General features: G+C 41.8%; 1 protein-coding gene across 2 annotated transcripts in view; it reads right to left on the bottom strand.

Moving 5' to 3' along the window:
• FRMD4A (FERM domain containing 4A) overlaps positions 1-23,205 on the bottom strand; it is a 685,957-nt gene that overhangs the window by 506,687 nt on the left and 156,065 nt on the right. The gene's annotated exons all lie outside the window — the stretch shown is intronic.

Raw genomic sequence — 23,205 nt, forward strand, 5'->3', positions numbered from 1 at the left:
ATATCTCTCCCTTCTCTCACCCTTCAGAGAGCCTGCTGCACTCAATCCCAGGAGGTTTCCTAGGAAACACGCTTACAGCCAGGAACCCCAAACCACACATTTCCATTTTCCTCCCGCTCCTCTCCCAATGAGCATTAGCTAATGAAACAAGGTGAAAACACATCAGTGCTTTTAGAAATTACTCCACCGAGGCAGGTTACCAATTTCATATTCATTCATGGAAAGATGAAGGAATTTGCAGACTCTGGGCTTTTTCTGGAGAAATCTCAGTTTAGCATCATATCTAATAACCTAAGCATTGGATTTGTCACATGCCTAGGAATTGTACATGTGCTCAGAGTCTAAGATTGAGGTTATTAAAGTTTCTTGACTTCTTGATTCCAAGCTCCAAAAGGAAGTTGCAGTAGTTCCTATTTACTGATCCCTCCTGAGTCTGACAGGGTATCTGTCCACTGCAGGGACAGCAACCCCACTTCTGGGTACCTACCCAAAGGAAAATAAACCATTATATCAGAAAGTCACATGCACTCATATGTTCATCGCAACCGTGGTTACAATGGCAAAGTCATGTAAGCAACCTAAGGGTCCACCAATGGCTGATTCGATAAGGAAAATGTGGTACATGTACACCATGAAATATATGCAGCCATGAAGAAATGAATCATGTTCTTTGCAGCAACACTGATGGAGCTGGAGGCCATTATCTTAAGTGAACTAACAGGAAGCACAAAAGCATGTTCTCACTTTTAAGTGGGAGCTAAATAAAAAGTACACATGAACAAAAAGATGAAAATAGATTCTAGTGATTCCTAAGGGACCAGGACAGGAGAGGAGAGGGTTAAAAAATTACCTACTAGGTGCAATGTCTAATATTTGAGTGATGGGTACACTAGGAGTCCAATCCCCCCTTTACACATGTAATACCCATGTGATAAGCAAGGACATGTACCCTCTAAATAAAAAATAAAATTCATATATATATATGAAAAAACAGAACCTTCTGCAATGAGAGCAGCCCTTCCTTCCTGCAGCCCTTTCTGCCTTCCTCCCTCCCTCTCTTCCCCAGGGAACATGTCTTGGAAATGCTGTAGACTAAGTTTTGGAGATGTTTAGTTTATTTTCTCCCTTTTTCTCTCCTTTGTTTTTAAAGGGCAGCAGGCCCCTGTTCCCTTCACTTAAGATAAGTTCCCACTTCAGCCCAAAGGCAGAAACTGCTTGCAGGACACTTTCTACCCCAGGTTCTAGTTTCTGAGAACCAAGCTCATTCAAAAGATGTTGCCAGGCTTCCTGGGGGAGAAGACAGAGAGGGGAGGGGACGTCACACAGCATGAAGGGAGGGTGATGTAATGGGTTCGTGTCAGTCTCAATACACTACAGTTTGCTGGAAAATAAATAAATACATAGCCAAAGCAGGATATGTTTGTGTAGTTCTTTTTTTTTTGAGACACAGTCTCGCTCTGTCGCCCAGGCTGGAGTGCAGTGGCATGATCTTGGTTCACTGCAAGCTCCACCTCCTGGGTTCATGCCATTCTCCTGCCTCAGCCTCCCGAGTAGCTGGGACTACAGACACCCGCCACCACACTCGACTAATTGTTTTGTATTTTTAGTACAGACGGGGTTTCACCTTGTTAGCCAGAATGGTCTCGATCTCCCGACATCGTAATCTGCTCACCTCAGCCTCCCAAAGTGCTGGGATTACAGGCGTGAGCCACTGCACTGGCCATGTTTGTGTAGTTCTATTGGAAAAGTCTAAAGACAGTTACTCCATAAGTATAAAATTAAAATTAAATATCTGACCAGCATGTTGGTTGCATTGACCAAGAGGACAATGGGGAACCAATAATGTCCTCATTCTGACCTCCATTGTGAAGCCTGTGCATTAAGAATAGAGAGAAGCCAGGCACGGTGGCTCACCCCTGTAATCTCAGCACTTTGGGAGGCCGAGGTGGGAGGATCGCTTGAGGCCGGGAGTTCAAAACAAGCCTGGGCAACATAGCGAGACCCTGTCTCTACAAACAAAATTTTTAAAATTAGCTGGGCATGGTGGTATGTGTCTTTAGTCCCACCTACTCAGGAGGCTGAGGAGGGAGGATCACTTGAGCCTAGGAGGTTGAGGCTGCTGTGAGCTATGATTGCACCACTGCACTCCAGCCTAGATGACAGAGCAAGACCTTGCCTCTGAGAAGAAAAAAAAATGCAGAGAAGAGAGACTCCTTCAGCTGGGAAGAGGGGGAACCCAGGCATCCTAGAGCAGTAGAAATCTTTACCTTAGTCTCTGGCAGAGCCCCAGGAAGGAGGCAAGATCCCAGGCGGCTCCTGGGAATGCTGGATCCTGAGCACTAGTGCCCCAGGCCTCGGCAGAGACTCGTGGACTCCATACAAGGCAGGGAGGCTGAGAGCTGCCCTACTGCCCTACTGTGGTCTTTCCAATGAGCTGTCAGCAGGGACAACAATGTATTGCAGTGCAGAGGGCTTTTCCCATTTTCCATGAAAATGAAGAGTGACAAGATGGAAATCCCTGCTCATCCAGAGAAGTGAGGGCTTAGATTCAAATGAATTCAATTTAATAGAATAAAGACATTGACATTCTTGCACACCCAGGTTTGCAGATATATTAAGGTTCACACTTGCTCCACATGGATGCTAACTTTTGTGTTGCCTTCTGCATGATTTTTCTGATGAAGCCAGGATACAGGGATGGTCTATACCAAATGATGCGTGTACTCCCCTTCTGTACTCACAGCAGACATTATTAATCAATATTTCATTCTTTCCTGACTACACATGCACAGATGAAGCCACAGGAATCTCCACACAGGGCTCCAGGCAACTGCAGCAACCAATCAGAACTGGTACAAAATTGGAATCTTTTTGCCTTTCCTGCTGTAAGATGAGGCTACACCAGCGTGTAGAGTATGGAGTCATATATAGACGGTCACTCCCAGCATGAGTTATCTGAGAGGAGTGAAGGGTCAGGCGAAAAGGAAACCGAGCTTAGGAGGCTTGTCTCCAAGCTCCTGCTCCCCTCCCGTCTCCAGCTCTGCTCTGCATCACGGGAAGTGCATTCCCTAGGTTCTCTGGCCAATCGCCTTTGGCACTGGGAAGCACTGGCCGAAAGTCGGAGGGCAGAATAAGAGAGAACCTTCTCTTTCCTTCTCATAGCACGGCCTCCCCTCCCAGACATTATTAATCAATCAATCGTTCTTTCCTAACTACGCAGGCACCGATGGAGCAGTCCCTGCTGTAATTCTCACTCCTGGCAGATGGCTCCGCCTCTGCCCTCCAGTAACCTCCTTTCCTGGCTGTGTCCCAGCGGCCATGACGGGGTCGCGGCTTCCTGCTGTCACCTCGCCATCCCCTGCTTGGCCTCTTAGCTCTTCCAGCGCCTGAGGGACCCATTCCCTGTCTTAAACCATCTGTGTTTGAAATACTTGACTGGAAAGTATCTGGCAGTGACGCCCGATAGGTTAGGCAGGGAGGTTCTGTCTTTCTCTCGACTTCAAGGTCTAGGGTATGGATTTTGAAAACCCGCATCAGCTTTGAGGGAGCTGCAGGGTGTTGAAGACCAAGGAAGGGGGCAAATGGTAGACCAGATGAGGAGCCAAAGCTGAAGACGAGTGAATTACCCCCTTGTAATCAAGATTAGCATTGCAAATCTGTCTGTTTCCATTTTTTGATATCATTGAGATTTTAGAAAGCCTTATTTAAATGCTCCAGCTGGGTCTCAGCTATATGGAGAGGTTTGATTTCACTTTAAATGTATGATGTATGGATCCCTTTCAAAAAACAACCTACTTCTAGACCCCCAGTGCTGGCTTAACTTATTTTTATCTTAACTTTAGTTCCTTAAATATGTCTAAAACAATTAAAAATACAATCTCCTCATGCTGAAGAGTTCTTACGTAACTAGAAAGTCAAACAAAATTTTAAATCCAAAAATACATAAAATTAACAAAGTTCAAATTTATTGCTTTACCCTGATATTGATATTTTTTGGCTGAAATGAAATTGCAGTTTTTAGCATGAATATGTTTCTGACTCCTCTTCTGTGGGTTCTTTTGAGAATGGCATGTCTACATTGCCCCGTGCTGGGTTAGGAGTCAATTCTCCTATTACTTTTTTCCTACTCAACCTTCTGCAAATTTTCTTGAACAATACAGCGAGAGGCCCTTAGCTTACATTTGGCAGAACCACATCATTTGTTACTAAGTAAATCTCTAGTCTTTCTTTGTTGGTCTGAAAGAAATATGGCAGGCAAAACAATCCTGGGCCAGTACTCAACTATGAAGTGGTCATCAGGTGGTCCCCAATCCTCATACTCTTTGTGTCTTTAAGATTATTGTGGACTGCATGTGGTGGCTCACACTTGTCATCCCAGCACTTTGGGGAGGCCAAAGCAAGAGGACTGCAAGCCAGGAATTTGAGACCAGCCTGGGCAACCCAGTGAGATCTCATCTCTACAAACATATTTTTTAAAAAACGTAGTCAGGTGTGGTGGCACATGTTTATCGTCCCAGCTACTCGGGAGGCTGAGGCAGGAGGATCGCTTGAGCCCAGGAGTTGGAGGCTACAGTGAGCTATGATGGTGCTACTGCACTCTGGCCTGGGAGACAGAGCAAGACCCTATCTCTAAATAAATACATGAATAGATTCTTGTGTTGAAAATATAAAATAGAAATTCTTATGGAGGGCCTCTGAGAGACAGTACTAGTAAGAGTCACCTTGATCCCAGCCCAGCACTGGGGGCAATAAATAATGAGTAATCCCCAGGGAAGCCGGGCCTCAAAAGAAAGGAATTAAAACTCCAGGGCTTAGCGTCTGTCCCTTCCCATGTGGCGATTCTCCTTCCTCAATAGCCATAAAGGATGTGGGCTTGTTTTCAGTCACAGAGTCTAGCAGGTTTCCTTACATTGTTATGAGTTTTATGTACAGAAAAATAAAATCACATCTCCTCTGATCAGGTTAGATGGAGTAATGCCGCATACAATGCAATGCCACTGGAGAGGGCTCTGAGATATTGGGATAATAAAATTGAAAGTGAGAAAATTTAAAAAATGAAAGTAAATGTTAGGAAAGAGTGAGAGTGGATGGAGGTTTTGGAGGAAAGCCATCAAGTAATCTCTCTTTACTCGCATTTTCAGAACACAATAAAACAAGTATAATAAGTGCGCCGCATGTAGCTAGAAACATATTCTTTCTTTTTTGACATCATCCTTAATTATACATAGATACAAATGCTACATAACACAGTGAAGATATAGATGCCATTTATTTATTTAGAGAAATAGAACATATTTTAATGGTCACCATCTTTGGAGAGCAATATAGTAAATGTTAGGACACCTGTACCTCACAGCCCAGCAATTTCCCTCCCAGGTGCAGACACTGGGAAACTTTTTCCCATGAGCTCAAGGAGATGTATATATAAATGGTCATAGCAGTATTGTTTGTAATGGTTAAAAAAATGGGAAATGTCCACTCACGAGACAACGGATCATGACTTGCGGTATATTCACACAATGTGGTACTCAATCAATTCATTCAGTAGGGAAAATGAATGAACTACAACAATACACACCCATGATGAGTGAATTACAACAATACACACCCATGATGAATGAATTACGACAATACACACCCACGATGAATTAATTACAATAATACACACCCATTTTGAATGAGTTACAACAATACACACCCATGTCAGTGACTCTCACACTAAAACTATTGAGTGAAATAAACAAATCGCAGATGATTCATACACTTAGATATCATCTCTTGAGAGCACCAAAATATACTTGCAATATTGTTTATTTTTATTACAAACATGTTTGTAATATAAATAACGGTATCAGATGATAAATACCAAATTCAGGGTAGCAGTTAACCCTGGGAGGAGAGAGGGAGGGAGATAATGAGGGAAGGTACATGGAGACCTCTAGTCTACTAGTGATGTTTCAGTTCTTAAGCTACAAAGAGATCTACGTGGGTTTATACCCTTTGTATGTTTCCGAAAACCTGGACTAAGTCATGATTTTAGCAAATCAGCCATTTTGCATAAAACTCAACTCTACTTGGAAAACACTTTAATGGGAACCTTAGACGCTTCCACAGACTCCTGGCTGTTCCTGGAACATAGCTTATAAACCTGAGCACAAGTCCTGCTCAATGACCTCATTGGGTTTCTCTATCAAAGAGGCTTCTTTATCCTTTGTTAGTCTATCAAGACTCTTCATGAAAACGTTAGTCAGTAAAGCAAAATAGACTTCAGAAATCTAGATAGTTTCTTTAAGCTGATACACCCTTGTTTAAAGCAGTCACTTTTATTGTGCTGGTTCACTTGTTTGATAAAGGAAAAGCTCCTTGGAGCAGAGGAACATGTTTTCAACTCCCCACCCCACAGAGCCTGGGGGTTCAGGTCTGAAAGCTGCAGCAAAAGTCTAGCCTGAATCTAAAACTAAGTTACAAAATGACTCTTCCTGTGCTCCTTAGGGGAATAGCCCATACATCAGACCAATTTACTAAGAGGTCACAGGCTGGTTGCCCTAAGGCTGTGGGACCTGAACCTACACAGTCTTCATATCTGCTCCCCACCTCTCTTTCTCTGTCTCTGCACCCTAGTGGACCCCATGACCTACAGCTCTCTGGCTCCTCCCATACTCTTTCTTCCTGAGGAATCAGGTCATCGTCGCCTCCATATCATACTCTGAATACCACCAACCACGGCACGAATTTAGGAGGTATTTGGTAGAGTGGAAGCGGAGTGGGATTGGCAGCCAAATATCCCTTAGTGGTTGTTGAGCCTTCGGCAAGCAATTTCACTTTTTGAGTCTTCGTTTTAGAATGGGGATGATCACATTTAACTGATGCACTGATCACAGTGACTGGAACTCGGCAAATGTCATCATTGTCCCCATCACCCCAGAGTCCAGCCAACACAGCCCTTGCTGTGGGTGAGCCTCACTTCTCTGGCTGAGGTAAGGGCCACCTGGTCTTAGCATCTTGCACTCACACATCTGTAGGTGAATCTTAGTCTTCTATTTGTATAGCACACACAGGACACAAGGCGGATTTCTAACAAATGAGAATTTGACTCTGCATCTGGCCAAATTTACTACGAATGTAGGACAAGCCTGAGAACTTAATCTTTAAGGATGGTGAGTGGAGATCTAGGAAGAGAAGACCCTAAGTCTTAAGACCCTAAGTCTGAGCTTCAAGTCAGGAAAGGATTCATAGAAAAAGCTGAGTTAACTTCTGGGACAATAGAATTTTCAGCAGACAAGGAAAAGGGCAGAACCCAGGCACAAAGCTCAGCATGGACAGAGACATAAGGGCCAGGGAAACCATGACCTTCTGATGAAGCACCAGCAATACTAGAGTAAAACTTCCTGAAGAAGGAGCGATAGCTCAGGCTGAAAAGACCTGCAGGGGCCTGATCATAAAGAGCCTTGAATGTCATATAAAGGTGGGGGGTGGGGGAAATATCCTTGTATAGGCAATGGGAGCAGCTGGAGAAGAATTTGGAGAAGAAAAATTGCATAATTAGATTTGTGTTTCAGAGCAGCAGCTCTACCAGTAATAAATTGACTGACTAGAGGAAGTGAGTGTTGGAGATGAGAAACTTGGCTAGGAGAAGGGCAAGAATTCAGTCAGAAGATAGCCTCTGTGGTCAAGAGTAGTGGCTCATGCCTATAATCTAATTGCTTTGGGAGGCCGAGGCAGGAAGACTGCTTGAAGCCAGGAGCGCAAGACGAGCTTGGGCAACACAGCAAGACCCCACCTCTACAAAAAATAATTAAAAATTTGCTGAGTATGGCGGTGTGAGTCTGTGGCCCCAGCTACTCGAGAGCTGAGGCAGGAGGATCGCTTGAGCCCAGGAGTTAGAGGCTACAGTGAGCAATAGTCATGCCACAGCTTTCTGGTCTGGGTAACAGACAGAGTGAGACCCCATCTCAAAAATAAAGAAAAAAAAAGAAAGAGGAGAAGGAGGAGGAGGAGGGGGGCAAGAAAGAGGAGGAGGAGGAAGAGGAGTAGGAGGAAGAGGAGGACGAAGAAGAGGAAGAGGAGGAGGAGGTGGAATAGGAAGAGGATGAGGAAGAAGAGGAAGAGGAGCAGGAGGAAGAAGAGGAGGAGGAAGAGAAGGAAGAAGAGGGAGGAGGAGAAAGAGGAGGAGGAGGAGGAGGAGGAGGAGGTAGCCTTCTATTCCAGAAAAATACCCACCATGTGGATGAAGAGGAAAAAACAAATACATGATATCTTGAAGAAAGGAAGTAACAGGATATGGAAACTGACTGAATGTGAAAAGGAAGGAAAGGAGAGTATATAAAGGCAAGTTGTTGGCTTGGGTGCATGGATGGAATGGACTGCCATTTAACGAGACAAGGGAGAGAGAGAGGGGAGCAGCCCGAGGAGGATTATGATGAGGTCCCAATTATAGTACATTAAAAATGTCTCTGGAACAATCAGGGATTGCTGGAAAATATAAAAACAAATCAGAAAACTACTTGGGCATATAGCCATTAAACTTGAGGGAGTAAATGTTCTCTAGCTCAAGGCTGTGCAATACAATTATGATTTGAGCCACATTTCTAATTTTAGATTTTCTAATAGCTACATTCAACAGCATTTCTATATGCCAATAATGAAGTAGCTGAAAAAGAAATCAAGAAAGAAATCTCATTTACAATTGCTGCCAAAAAAAAATAAAATACTGAGGAAAAAAATTTAACAAAGGAGGTGAAAGACCTCTACAAAGAAAGCTATAAAATGCTGATGAAAGAAACTGAAGAAGACAGAAGATACAAACAAATGAAGATATCCCATGCTTATGGATCAGAAGAATTAATATTATTAAAATAATCATGATGCTACTACCCAAAGCAATCTACAGATTCAATTCAATCCCTATCCAAATACCAATGACATTCTTTACAAAAACAGAAACAAAATCCTAAAGTTTATATGAAATCACAAAAGAACCTGAATAGTCAAAGCAATGCTGACAAAAAACAAAAAAGAAAAAACAAAAACAACAACAAAAAAAGCTAGAGGTATCACCTGATGGAACTTCAAAATATACCAAATGCTGGCTGGGCACAGTGACTCCCTCCTGTAATCCTAGCACTTTGGGAGACCAAGGTAAGTGGATTGCCTGAGCTGGGGAGTTTGAGACCAGCCTGGGCAATATGGTGAAACCCTGTCTCTACTAAAATACAAAAAATTAGCCAGGCATGGTGGTGGGCGCCTGTAATCCCAGCTACTTGGGAGGCTGAGGCAGGAGAACTGCTTGAACCTGGGAGGCAGAGGTCACAGTGAGCCGAGATCATGCCACTGCACTCCAGCCTGGGCAACAGAGCAAGACTCCATCTCCAAAAAAAATATGCACCAAATGCTATAATGATCTAAACATCATGATATTGGTATAAAAACAGACACATATATAAATGGAATGCAATAGAGAAACCAGATATAAATAAGTCTATATATTTACAGCCAACTGATTTTTGAAAAAGGTGCCAAGAACATACATTGAGGAACGAACATCCTCTTTAATAAATGGCCCTGGGAAAACTGGATACCGTCTCTCGCCATATTAAAAAAATCAATGCAAAAGTGAGTTAAAAGCTTAAATGTAAGACCTGAAATTATAAAATTACTAGAAGAAAACAGGGGAAACAATTCAGGACATTGGTCTCGGCAAAGGTTTTATGGCTCAGACCTCAAAAGCACAGGCAACAACACAAAAATAGACAGGTGGAACTACATTAAACTAAAAAGCTACTGCCCAGAAAAAGAAACACTCAACAGAGTGGAGAGACACCTGTTGAATGGGAGAAAATGTTTGTAAACTATTCATCTGACAAGGAACTAATATCCAGAATGTTCAAGGAACTCAAACAACTCAACAGCAAATAACAATAATAATAATCCCATTAAAATGTGGGCAAAGGATCTGAGTAATTATTTCTCAAAAGAGGACATACAAATGACCGACAGATATATGAAAAAATGCTCAACATCACCAATCATCAGGGAAATGCCAATCAAAACCCATTCAGTGTCTCCTGAAAACAAATGGGAACACAAGCTCTCCGGAAGCCAGAACATTCTGGATATTAGCTTCACAAGAAGCTATCATTTTACCCAATTTAGAATGGGGTTATCAAAGAGACAAAAAATAACAAATGCTGGCAAGGATGTGGAGAAAAGGGAATTCACACACTGTTGGTAGGAACGTAGATTATTAGTACAGCCATTATGCAAAACTGCATGATTTTTTTTTTCTCTTGAGACGGGAGTTTCACTCTTGTCGCCCAGGCTGGAGTGCAGTGGCACAATCTTGGCTCACTGTAACCTCTGCCTCCTGGGTTCAAGTGATTCTCCTGCCTCAGCCCCCCGAGTAGCTGGGATTACAGGCACCTGCCACCACACCTGGATAATGTTTTGTAGTTTTAGTAGAGACAGGGTTTCACTGCGTTGGCCAGGCTGGTCTTGAACTCCTAACCTGAGGTAATCCACCCGCCTCGGCCTCCCAAAGTGCTGGGATTACAGGCGTGAACCACCATGCCCAGCTGGTATGAAGATTACTTAAACTAAAAATAGAGCTACCATACAATCCAACAATTCCACTATCGGGTATTTACCCAAAGGAAAGGAAATCAGTATTTCAAAGAGATACCTGCACCCTCATGTTTTTTGCAGGATGATTTACAATAGCCACGATATGAAATCAACCTGAGTGTCCATCAGTGGATGAATATATAAAGAAAATGTGACATATATACACAATGAAATACTGTTTGGCCATAAAAAAAGAATGAAATCCTGCCATTTGCAGCGATATGGATGGAAACGGAGGTCATTATGAAATAAGCCAGGCACAGAAAGAAAAATATCACGTATTCTCACTCATATGTGGGAACTAAAATAGTTGATCTCGTAGAGACAGAGAGTAGCATAGTAGTTACCAGAGGCTTGGAGAGGTGTGTTGGAGAGGGGACATGAGAAGAGGTTGGTTAATGGGTACAAACCTACAGTCGGATAGAAGAAATAAGTTCTACTGTTTGATAGCACAGTAGGGTGATGATAGCCAACAACATTATATTTTTGAAAATACCTAGATTTGAAATGTTCTCAACACAAAGAAATGATAAATGTTCAAGGTGATGGACCCCCTAAAAGTCCTGATTTGATCATTACACATTGTATGTATCAAAATATCACATGTATACCATGAATATGTACAGATATTATGTATCAATATGCAAAGGCAAAAAAAGGAATAGTTAAAAGCGATTCTAATAATATGTTTATATTAAATTATTTTAAGTTATATATATTAGATATTTTATATAATTTATTTAGACAAATATATCTAATATATTTTCATGTCATCATGTACTAAATAGAAAAATTAAGGTATTTTTTATATATACATATTTTTTGTATAAAACCTTCAAAATCTGGTTTGCATTTTATGCTTATAGCACATCTCAAGGCAGACTGGTCACATTTCAAGGGCTCAATAGTCACATGTAGTTAGTGGCCACCACACTAGACAAGGCATCTCTAACTGATTCATTGGCCCCACCCAAGAAGCCATAAAGCTGGGATGTGTCTACTTCTGGTAAATTGTGATTGCTGCCTTAACAGCTTATTTCGACAATGTAGTTGCTCCCAGTGACATTTTGTAAGTGGGATTTTGGCATATCCTAGGTCCTCTGGTACAAGTGTATATGATGGCATGAATGCCCGAAGTGCTTTGACCTCTGCAGTGAAAGCTGATGGTCACATATGAGGAATGAATGAGCTCAGCACTCTCATTGTACAGGAGGAACACGGGGTCTGGTTGAAGGGGATGAGTGAGGCACAGCTGAATTAACCCCGTTAACTTGGTCCTGTACCCCACTCTCATCCCAGCCAATTGAACATGAGTCTTGAGTTTCTCTGTTTTTTTTTTTTTTTTTTTTTTTTGTATATGTTTTCTGCCATTTGAAGTATTGCATCAGCTCTTCTCTTTTTATTTAACTGGATTCCTGTTGGGATTTTCGTTAGCTGGTTGCTGCAGGTACCAGGACAGTAGGTCAAGCTATGCACAGCATAGAGTAAATGTTAATCTCTTTCAAATCCACCCAGGATGACGTGCCCAAGAGCCTTACCCAAGAGCAATGCATGGTTTACTCAACCTGTAAAATAAATTACAAGTTGCTTTAAAGCCTGTGTGGTAATATGTAAATCCTGCTCCATTCCTTCCACACACACCGGCATGGCCATTCGAATCTCTTTCACATTAAGTTTGAAAGTAAATGACAGCTGCGCACACAGGCTAAATAGGAATCTCCGGCCAAAAATCTAGAGAGACCAAAGAATAATAGAAAGTTTGTGGATGTAATGTGGGGGTTATTTGAGTTCTCAATGCTAATTTAAACAAAACAAAACAAAAAAAACCCCGATGAAGTAAGACTTTAATCTTTGTTGAGTTTCATGGTATCCTACACTGTATTTTTAAAACTGGTTTCTCTAGTGTTAAAGACATTGTTTTACTTTGAAATTTTAGGAGAAATGTCTAAATTTCAGTTTCCCCATTTATAAAATATGTGCAGGTTCATGCTCTTTGTGTAAGATAAAGGAGACCTTCTGAGACTTAATAGGATCCCCTGAAGGCATTTTTATCCCTTTGAAGATACTAAGTTATTATCATTAACGTAATTCCCTTTGAATATCAATGTGGAGTTAATTTTCCCAATCGCTATCATCCACTTGTAATAAAAGCATCACACTCAGTGAAAAGTACGCGGCTTTGGAAAAAATCATCTGCTTCTAGCTTCCGGGAGCTTGTGTTCCCATTTGTTTTCAGGAGAAACTGAATGGGTCGCTTTGTCTTGCTGGTGGACTCTTTGTTAAACTTTCTCTTTTGTTTGCACATTTCTGATAGAAGGAAACGTGTTTGTTGCCTGGCACTCCTTACGAGCACTTAATAAATCCTTGTTGGATGAATAAGCAAATGAGATTCCAGAACCTCCAGGTTACCTTTCCCTTCCCAGCAGCTTCCAAGCTTCTCCCCCTGCCTGAGACGTAGCAGACAGGTCTGGCCCGAAAAGGAACACAATTACTGCAAATAAACGCCTACATGTTTGAGACATCAGAAATCCCCAGAAATCTTCATCTCACTCCTCTTGCTTCCCGAGTCGTGTTCCCTTCTTCCTGCTACACTCAGATTCCAGCGTGAGGTCACTGGCTTGGGGCCTCTCCGAGGTCTTTTTCTCAGTCGAATGAGTATCTCCCTCTGCAAGTGCAGTGTGGTCCACCAGCCCCGGGGCGTGGCTACCCAGCGCCCTGTGATTCCCTCTGATGAGGCCAATGGCCCGTGTATTTTCTCATTCCTCAGGGCCATCCAGACAGCTCCCCACAGAGGCTTCCTAATGTCTCCTGGGCCAACAGGATTTTTGTTGGCACGCGATGGAAAAGGCTGCAAACCAACCATGGCTTTGAAAGCCCAGCAGCGACATAGCTGGTATATGTGGTCTGTTTCTAGGTCTTTCGTCTACCTTCTGAGGCATGAGTTTTCATCCTGTATTCGCCCAAGCCTCATCTTCAGGCACTAAAGCCTTCACTGTTGAGAAACAGGCCAGCCGCTCTGGCTGGGAGAATGGCAGGGGCGACCTGCGCCTGGTCCCTGTCCCTGTGCCTATGCCTGAGCCCTGTGCCGGGTCCCTGTGCTCTCCTCTCATGTAGCTGGCAATGAGCCCCAGGTCCCGCATCCCAGGCAACCCGGAAGCTGGTTTGTGCGGTGTCTACAGTAAGGCTATTCAGGAATCAAGCTGTCTCAGGATTCGCATGGTTAAAAATACATGAACTTGTGGGTTAAACACTAAGGTAGCCCATCCCGTGATTCCCGGTGCACAGTAAGGTGAGGTGGGACTCAGCCTCTTCTCCTCCCTAGTCTTCATTTCTACGTTGGGAACAGGGAGCACGTGGTATTGGGAAGAAGATGGAGCCAGTGATTGGTAGGTTCAAAGCCCTGATTTCTCCACTCACCATTTCCATAGATCAGAGGAAATCAACCTCTTGGAGCCATGGTTTTGCATCTATAAAATGAGGTTTAAAATATCTGCTTTCCAAAATTCCTATAAGGATCAGGTCAAGTTTGTCCAACCTGCAACCCCCGATGGCTTTGAATGCAGCCCAACACAAATTCTTCAACTTTCTTAAAACATGAGATTATGCACGGACCTTCATTTTTTTTTCTTTTGCTCATCATCTATTGTTGATGTTAGTGTATTTTATGTGTGGCCCAAGACAATTCTCCTTCCAATGTGGCCCAGGAAAGCCAAAAGATTGGACACCCCTGGATTAGATATTTCTAAAAAATTATCTTTACAGTAGAGCTTCCGCACAGCAAAAGAAACTGTCAACAGAGTAAACAGACAACCTATAGAACAGGAGAAAATATTTGCAAACTATGCATCTGAAAAAGGACTAATATCCAGAATCCATAAAGGACTTAAATCAATAAGGAAATAAAACAAAAACAAAAACAAATAACCTCATTAAGAAGTGGGCAGAGGACATGAACAGACATTTTTCAAAAGAAGACAAAGCCACCAACAAGCATATGAAAAAATGCTCAGCATCAGTGATCATCAGAGAAGCACAAATCAAAACCACAGCGATAGCCATCCACGCCAATCAGAATAGTTACAACTAAGAAGCCAAAACATAACAGATGCAGGTGAAGTTGTGGGAAAAAATGGAATGCCAATACACTGTTAGTGGGAAAGTGTATTAGTTCAACCCCTGTTTAAAGCAGTTTGGAGATTTCTCAAAGAACTAAAAATAGAACTACTATTCGACCCAGCAATCCCATTACTGAGCATATACCCAAAGGAAAAGAAATCATTCTACCGAAAAGACACATTTCTCTATTTATCACAGCACTATTCACAATAGCAAAGGCATGGCATCAACGCAGCTGCCCATCAGCAACGACTGGATAAAGAAAATGTGGTACATATACACCATAGAATACTACACAGCCATAAAAAGAATGAATCATGTCCTTTGCAGCAACATGGATGGAGCTGGAGCCCATTATCATAAGCAAATTAATGCAGAAAGAGAAAACCAAATACCACATGTTCTCGCTTATAAGTGGGAGATAAACATTGAGTACTCATGGACATAAAGATGGGTACAGTAGACACTCGGGGCTCCAAAAGACGGGAGGAAGAGGGTGGGGCAAGGACTGAAAATCTTTCTATTGGGTCCTATGTCCACTATTTGATTGACAGGATCAACAGAAGCCCAAACCTTAGCATCATGCAATCTAGCCCTTGTAACAAACGTATCCATGTGCCCCCTGAATCTGAAATTAGAAAAAAAAACTGTCTTCATAGTAAATGCTCAATAAATGGCAACTACTATTATACTTACTAATAAAATATTATCTTAAAATATATATATTTGATAACTAATATATAAAACAATATTTTATTAACATACTATACTGTATAATCAAAGCCAGTGTTATATAAATAATATATTAACATGTTTTATAAATATATGAATAAATATATACTAAAACATGTTATAATATATTAAGTTTCAATACATTATGACTATTAGAATAATTCTTTATATATTATTATATTGTACTAATATATTACCACTGTTCATGCATCATTACTTCAAATATTGATTAACATGGTTTCATAATGATACAAGAAACTAACTTGTTTTACTGTTTCTAGCTAGTTTACTCTCTCTATGGAGATACACTGGAAGTAAGTGAAAATAAAGTCACCATTTTTTTCCTGTTTGCCTAAAGTCAGCACAGCTTTGTTTTATCTGGAAAATAATCATTTGCTTTTTCAACAAAAGTAAAGTCACTGAAACATTTTGGAATCTAAAGTTCCAAATGGAAGTCAGGGATAGCAGATGAACCCAAACCAAAGTCAATGTTCACCTCCAGTTATGGCGTCTTCACTGGTAGAGCCCCCTTTACACCTGCAGCTATTCAAAACAGTCAGTCAATGCTGGTTATTATTATTCACCCAAAGAACAGGATAGGAAAAGGGCAACAAAATGGCCTGCCCATTACTTGTCCCCAAATATTCTGCCTGATTGCCTTCATTCTGTGGAATTTGCCCATATTATTTCATGGAGATAATTCTACCCTGGTTCTAACCAGCTGCTTTGGCCTTCGTGCCCAGTTTATCAAACCCCATGAGCCCTTAGAGAGCCTATGGGTGCTCCTTGTTCATTTACTCAGTCAATAAATATGTATGAAGGCCCTATATTTCTGTACCATGCTATGTACTAGGCTTAAAAGGATGAACAAGATACAATGGGATAAATACACACTTAGAAGAAATAAACCCTGGTGTCTGACACATCAACAGGGTGACGATAGTTAACATGAATCGATAGTCTATTCCAAAATAGCCAGAAGAGAATAATTAGAATGTTCCAAGCTCAAAACAAGAGAAGTATTTAAGGTGATGGATATCCCAGTGACCCTGATTTGACTATATGAAAGTATGAAATTATCATTTCTCCGCAGAAAATAAGTACGTCATATATATGCCAATAAAGTTAAATAAAGACATAAGAACAGGGCCAGGCACAGTGGCTCACACTTGTAATCCCAGCACTTTGGGAGGCTGAGGTGGGCAGATCACTTGAGGTCGGGAGATCAAGACCAGCCTGGCCAACATGGGGAAACCCCGTCTCTACTAAAAGTGCAAAAATTAGCTGGGTGTGGTGGTGCACACTTATAATCCCAGCTATGCATGAGGCTGAGGTTGAAGAATTGCTTGAACTCAGGAGGCAGAGGTTGCAGTGAGCTGAGATCATGCCACTGCATTCCAGCCTGGGTGACAGAGCAAGACTCCGTCTCTCAAAAAAAAAAAAAAAAAAAAAAAAGGAAAAGGAAGAAATAAGAACACGATATAGTGGAGAGGCTCACAGTCCGTTGCAAAAGGCAATGGATAAATACGTAGGGGCTTAGAGTGTGAGGGAGGCTTGGAACAAGGTAGGCAGAGCATGTGATGGACACCTAGCCCCATCTTGGGGCTTCAGAGATTTCCCAGAGGATGTGGCATCCATGCTGCCACGTGAAGGTGGCCTTAGAGTCAGCAGGGTAGACAGACAGGGCAGGATGGAGAAGAATATGCCAGCAGAGAGGAGAGCGCGCTGTAAGATTTGGAAGGTGTGAAGTACGCCAGGCTCAGGGAGCTATAGGGCATCCCCGTGGATAGACAGAGGGTAGACCCAGTGTTTCTGCAACACTTGGTGGGAGGATCACCTGCATCAGAGTCCTCCAGCCTTTTGGCACAAATGCATGGTTCTTGGATTCAGTGAGTCGGGATTTCTGGAAGAGAGGACCAAGAATCTTCACTTTTAAACACAATCTCAGGTGATTGGAAGGCTAGCAGAAGCCTGAACTTCTAATGCAGAAGAGAGACGAGGCAGAATGGGTGGGTGAGGGCTAGCTCATGAAAAAACCTAGAAGTCCAGAGGAGACGCTTGGACTTTCTCATGAGGGTCCCAGGCAGTGGTGTGCTGGTAAATGACTAACAACCGGTTCTGGGGTGGAAGTGGTTAATTCACAGCTTGCTCATTTCTGGGTTGTAATTACTATAAAGATCACATGAGATCATCTGTGTCCAACCTCGTAAGAGCTAAAGCATGGAAGAAAGAAAAGTTGTTATTCTCTAATTGACAGGATACCTTTTGGCTTTGCTGAATCCACAGTCTCTTCTTCTAAACAATTCACCTGTCAAAATTGTTTGTCATGAAAGCCTTTATTGTCATGAGAGTTGATTTACTCTTCAAAGGAATCTGTTTCGTTCTGACCTCTTTGAGCACACTTGACAGGGGTTTTGCACTGTGACCTCCCAGGAATCTTGCAAGCATCACCCAGAAGATAGGTCATCTGCTATTCCCACTTGTATTCATGGCAATGACAATTTATTCCAGGCATTGGTCATGAGATTTGCACTTCTTCACATATTCATTCACATATTTGTTTACACATTCATACTAGTAATAGCTAACATTTATTATGATGTGCCAAGACCTGTCAGACATGAATGTATTAACTTCTCAAAATGACCTATAAGTCCTATTACTGCATACATGTTATACCCAAAAATCTGAGGCTCAAAAAAGGTACACCCTAGTAAGTATCAGAGCTAGAATCTGAATGCAGGTAGTCTGTCTGGGGATAAGCCATGGTGCCTCTCACATTTCCTTTTCATTAACTAAATAAACTGTCCTGTAGCCCTCAACAGTCTTCCCGTAATTCACAGATGCCTTGAAGGGGGTTGTTCTGAAAAAGAATAAAGTTTTTTCCTGTTTGCACCCAACTGAGGTCAGTAGTTTAATAAACGCATCATAGTAGCTCTTTGTAAGAGAATCTGATGTGTACATCATACTCAAGCCTAGTTCTGGTTTTATTGGCTTTATGGTAAAAATTTAATAGCACCATAAAAATGTGCAATGTCTGCATCAGCTCCTCCTGGGTTCTCAGGTGGAAGAATCCCTTTTCAGCTAAGATTATTCTTTGCCTATTTGAGGAGTGACTCCGAGATGAAGTGACTCCATCTTGGATGCTAATCTGCCACTTTGACTTCTGATTAGCCCCAATTCCGTGAATGCCTCCTGGTTCCTACTTTATTTACCATCCCTAGTGTAAGAACATGTCAATCTTGATGTTATCATACAAATTATAGGCTGTGACACGCATAGCATTCTTGCCTATTCTGTAGGCTTGCTTTTAGTTGTCCCGCCCAGAGCACACACACCCTTTTCCTATAGTGGATAAGCCCTGGGTCTGGGGGTAACATAACATTATGGAGATCTCCCTGTCTTTCTGCTGCCAAAGACCATGCCTCCATCTGTAAGTTCCCCAGATAAATCACCCTTTACCAAAAAACTGGATTTCCTTGTTCTTTGGTTTCTTGTCTCCTCCTGTATTTGGGGGTCACTTTGTGTATGTGGCCCTTTCTTGGAACACTATCTCAGAGGCCCCTTCAGATTAGAAACTGTCTCACACTTTCTTAGGAAAACATTTTGATATCAGCAAACATTTCCTTGAATTTAATCTAAACCTGTCATTCTTCAGCTCCAACAAATCTCCTCTTATTCAAGTCTCCATTAAGATAAAGTATAGGCTGTCAAAGGTTTGGGCATAATCATGTGTGTGATATTTAGTGTATTTGCAAGTAATTGTCAAGCCTTCCACAGTCATCCCACTCAGGCTAACCATTCCTTAACCCTTGGTGATTTCTGGTTCACAGAGTTCTTTATATGAGAAATTCCAGTGCTTGATCTGAATTCATGTACAAGCAGGTGGAACACAGTGGATCATTCCAGGCACTATTCTCCATGGAATCCTGGCAAAGTTTCAAGCAGATGTCGAATAATTCTAAGTGACTTTAAGGGTTTCACATACTCTATAATAATTGCCCTAAGGAGCCATAGAGCTTTGAGTATACATATTTTATTCTTCCTTTTGATCCTATATTGTGTGTATTTCAGAATTTTGACATCTTACCTCTGTATCTAACGTGTTTCCAAAAATATAGCATGATCAGGAAAGACAATTCTTGAACTAACTCTAGCTATGTGTGGCTGACTATTATGCCCAGGTACAAAAGAGCAGGACTCGCTGGACATGATTCCTGGGCTAATTTCAAATGCTCCTTCTTTAAAAGATCTGCTTCCATTTCCCCTTAATTGCCCCTTTCATAAAATGACCAGATCCTCTCAGAAGATTTCCTTTAGACAGTTACTTTATGCCACAAATCACAAATGTTCCTTGAAAAAAGTATCTGAAGTACAGCGCAGGATATGTCTTTGTAGGAGAAATAACACAGGGCCAGACAGAGAAAAAGACACCAACTCTGGGAAGTTAGGTGATTGTAAACTGAGAGCAGGTGTTAAAGGAAACCATATTGGAGTATTCAGAAAAACTCAAATTAGCACACGAAATAGTTAATCAACTTTTTAAAAGTTACAACTATCCTTTCTAGGGTTCATTTCCATTCACTCTCTATTTACCGCACAAACATTTGGTAAAAACATAGCTATAATCTTATTTGGATATTTAAGAAAAGAACTCCAATCAAGCCATCTTCCCTCCCTTCCACTCCCCTACCTCTCTTCCCTGGCCTCTTCTCCCCTGTCCTCTCCTCTCCATCTTCTTTTGATGCCACAGTTTCTTCAGATTACACTCCTTACAGTCATGAAAAGTAAAGACTTGGCCTGATTTCATGTGGCCTTACCAAAGTGCTCCCTGCAAATTTTGCAGCCACTATGAATCACAAGACGCTGAATATGAGGGGAGCTTTTTTTGTTTATTTGTTTGGTTTTTTTTTTGCCAGCCTCATTCACTAGAAGCAGGGCTCAGAAGATTAGATGGAATTATGAAGTTTGGAGGATTAAAAATCTAACTAAAAGGACACATTAAAAAAATTCACAGACATGATTGATTATAAAATGATTTCCTTTACTCTCATAGAAGAAACCACTCAATCACCTTCTCTCTCTCTCTCTCTTTTTTTCTTGCTTTTTTCACCCCTGCCTCTGCAAACATCATTTGCTATGGTTGAAATCCTGAGACCTGTGTCAGGGCCTGCCAGAAGGCCAGTTAGAAGTATATCCATCAGCCTAGAGACTCTTTTAGATTGCATTATATAAAAAAGGAAGAATAAGCAGTGTGCCCAAGTGAATCCAGCCGAAAGCCAAAGCTGTGCAATGGCTGTGTATCACTGACAATACACTAACTGTGATTAGGGGAGGCCAGCTGCCACCCTGTCTGTTTCTAGGTATGTCAAGTGTGGCCGCCCACCCAGGAGACAGAGTATGTTCAGGTGCCGTCTTTGCAACTGCCTTAATTTCAATGCTCATGAACTGTGTTTCTCACCCTGTTTTGCCATTTCCAGTTAATCTCATGCATATTTATGTGCCAATTATGCAAATCCCAAGATAAAAATGCATTAAGCACCCATGATTTAGACTGGTTAAGTCCATTACATGGTGTAATGAAATTATTGCATGATGTCCAATTTACCTCAATGCTTGCTTTAAACTGTCCATAAGTTATTGAATAACCATAACATGCCAAAATTTAGCTCTAGGAGGCTTCCTTTGTCTGACCTATCATCATACCAGGAAATCAGAAACTTCAAGCTAAATCCTCACCAAAGGGAGAAAATATTTCAGAACAGACTTAAGGAGGCATAATGTGATCAAAGTTTAAGTATGGCAACCACCTTGTCACGGATATGTCTTCGGATAAATTAAAAATATCACTGGGTAATTTCAACAACATTTGGACAGGGCAACTTAGGATTTAAAACCAAGCCTTGCCAATGGGATTGTCTTCTTGCTCAGTCGGGTCTTGTTCCCTCAGTCATGATGATATTGTAGGTCACTGAATTCAAATGCAATTTGAATTTTCAATATGGAAATATCCATTTCCAGCATCAGAAATAAAAAGACTAAAAAAGAATTCACAGAAGCAATTTAAACACATACACATACACATACACAAATCCCTTGAAATCTAAAAACTGAAGGGTTTGAATGAGAATCTATTTGCTATGTAGAGATTTTGTGTTTAAACTTTGGTAGGACCTGAACCCCACAGTTTCCATGTTTATTAGACAATATGATGATCAAGGAACAAGCCATGATGTGAGTGATACTGATAAATATAATATGTGAGCAGCCTGACTCACTGACATCCATTTCTCCCCCGACTATAGCATGCCATTTTAATCGGCTCATGGTGTGATTTACGCAGAGCCTGGGTCCTGATTATTTGCATAGGGAACTCCCTTCGAAGTCTACGAGAGTTGTACTCGCGTGAGGTTAGGAGCTCGGATCCACAGATCTGTTAGGCGCCAGAGACTGCACAATACTGCGATAGTTTGCAATTTGAAAACCTGGTCAAATGAACAGATTACGATGCCATTCCCCAAAGCATTCAAACCTCATCCTGTCAATCAAGTGAGCTAGGATGCCAGTGTCATTTGCCATTTTCTTTGCTGTGGTAGGGGATCATGAAACAGCATCTTGGATTGAAGTGTACTGCCTGTAAGCAACAGGATTCCAGCTACATGCCCAGTGAGAACAAGTGGGTCACCAAGGGGATCTCAAAGATCTGCCAGCCCGCAGAAGGGCTGGAGTTAGAGCCTTTGTAACAAACTCTCACTTGAGGCTATCCTTCTAATGAATGACTCTCAGACATGGGTGAACATAACAGAGATGGGAAATTCTCGCAAAGGATGGGGTGTCTTCCTGCGCAAGACCTACTTCTAACATTCTCTGAAAACATCATGGTCAGGCTCATTAACCAGCAGGAAAAAAAAATGTTCAATGACAAGAGTCTATTTGTGTCCAAATCATTACACAGGGCATCAAAGAGATGAGGTAAATCAAAGCTTTGTCCTATTGACTTTAACTCTGCTGTGTGTTTAGAGATCTATTTGCCCCTTGATTTGTTTTGAAATTTCTGGTTAAGAAAAGTAATATTTCTAGCATTATTGAAAACTTTTGATCTATCCATTTAGTTATAGGTAAATATAGCAGATATCAAATAACACCTTCATCGTCTGAGCTTATAATGGAAAACCCCACGTTCAAAGCATCTCTTGAAAGTGAAAAAGCAAACTCCAGCCAAGAAGAACAAGCGCTTAGAGTCTTCAGGAGACTAAAACCAGTTCCCCGTGAGCATTTCTAAATGTTACAGGACCAAGTTCAAGACGTCAGGCTACAGCAGTGCTCTGAAATCTTTGCTGCAGGTCTGCTATTTTTCCGAGAACACATTGGCCTCCAGAATGCATTAACCTACTTTCTACAGAGAGGATTCCCTGGTCCTCCTGCTCTGAAGAAGAGGAGGAGGAAGAGGAAAGAGGCTATTTCAAGTGGGAGCTGGGCACACTCTTTGCCTTAAACGTGTTACTCCTCCTGCTAAACAGCCATACGGTCTGAGAAATTGGTACTTCCTGCAAACGAACAGCTCCGAGGGCTGCACGGCCCCAAAGCAAGAGTGATTGGAAATCCTGCTAAAATATGGCTGTCTAATCAACCGAGAGGCGAACTCATTTACTGAGGTTCCCATTGTCCACGCTGACAGATGGCTCGCTCCCCTCTCTGCTCTCCCCTTCCCCTCAGATCGCGCTGCCGTGCAGGCAA

The sequence above is a fragment of the Gorilla gorilla genome, chromosome 8 (assembly GCF_029281585.2).
Source record: "Gorilla gorilla gorilla isolate KB3781 chromosome 8, NHGRI_mGorGor1-v2.1_pri, whole genome shotgun sequence".
Classification (NCBI taxonomy): domain Eukaryota; kingdom Metazoa; phylum Chordata; class Mammalia; order Primates; family Hominidae; genus Gorilla; species Gorilla gorilla.